Source organism: Anneissia japonica, unplaced genomic scaffold (genome assembly GCF_011630105.1).
Source record: "Anneissia japonica isolate Jap-2015-1 unplaced genomic scaffold, ASM1163010v1 scaffold96923_len36874_cov136, whole genome shotgun sequence".
NCBI classification, from domain to species: Eukaryota; Metazoa; Echinodermata; class Crinoidea; order Comatulida; family Comatulidae; genus Anneissia; species Anneissia japonica.
Window position 1 is genome coordinate 8,848 of NW_022753389.1, and position 1,170 is coordinate 10,017.

At 33.6% G+C, this 1,170-nt stretch overlaps 1 protein-coding gene across 1 annotated transcript in view; it reads left to right on the forward strand.

Moving 5' to 3' along the window:
- The window catches only part of LOC117122831, a 4,405-nt gene that overhangs the window by 465 nt on the left and 2,770 nt on the right, over positions 1-1,170 (forward strand). The gene's annotated exons all lie outside the window — the stretch shown is intronic.

Genomic DNA, 1,170 nt, shown 5'->3' on the forward strand with positions numbered 1-1,170 from the left:
GACGATAAATTTTGTCGGGGAACAAACAAATAAAAAAAAATATTTACATGTAATATTCGTTTAGCCACCATATTGTGGTGGCATATGATAATAATAGTAATTTAATGAGACTAATTATAAATAATTTGCGTTCTGTTATGACAAATGCTCATTTAGATAGTCTCATGATGGTTGAAATACATCGTGATAGGTGAAGCAACCTCGACCATGATTGCGTGGTTGACAGATTTCATGCAAAATTTCCAAAATTTAACTTTCAAGAATGAGGATTTGAAAATAAATTAGATGGTTACATTGCATACTCTTTGTTTCTTGCTTTATTCAAAATGTTTTAGTTTTGGAAGCTGATTTCAACATTAGAAAGCATAGCCTACATGAAGTCATATTATAGTAACGCGATGTCTATCAAGTAAGTAATATAAATTCGCCATAATTCATCAAATATCCGTGGCTTCCAGGGAGCAGATTTATCAGACGGGCTCCTCCTGCGCCACTCGACCCAGCATTTTACTCAATTTCAATTTACTGTATTCACAATTCAGTTGGCAGCAAAATAGCTGAATTACATAAATTTACAATTGATTATAATTTTAAAATGTTTACACCAAAAAGACCAAACAATAAAACCGATACAAAGAACACTTTGATTCGTATGGAGCTTTGACCAGTTATGTAACGCCTGAGATGTGTATAAGAGACAGCTTGTGAATGTTGTCATTTTTCCTAATACGGTATATTTTCCTATAATTTTCAAGCGGGGGTAGAAATGCCCGAGACCACACTGATAGAATTTAAGTCGGAAATTAGCTTTTTATTTTTCTTTGTTTTTTTTTTCAAGTAGGTCTCTTCTTCCTGGACTTGCTTTACTTCTTTCTTTCTTTTAAATTATTATTTGGGGGTGGGTGATAGTCACCGTGCTCCAAGGATCCGCCCCTCTCTTCATTGGAACTTCGGTCATTACATTCATGATTGAGCATGTAACCTATGCACGCTAATGAAATTTACGTACGAAAATTACGATTTATGCATAGACCTAATTTATATATGCTGCACGCAAATTATTCATAATAAAAGTGTGTGTGCAAAATATAAGTTATACCGTTAAATAGTCAAACCATATTTGTTAGCATTGTCTACTTTAATGATATGCCAGTGCCCCCAACATTATAT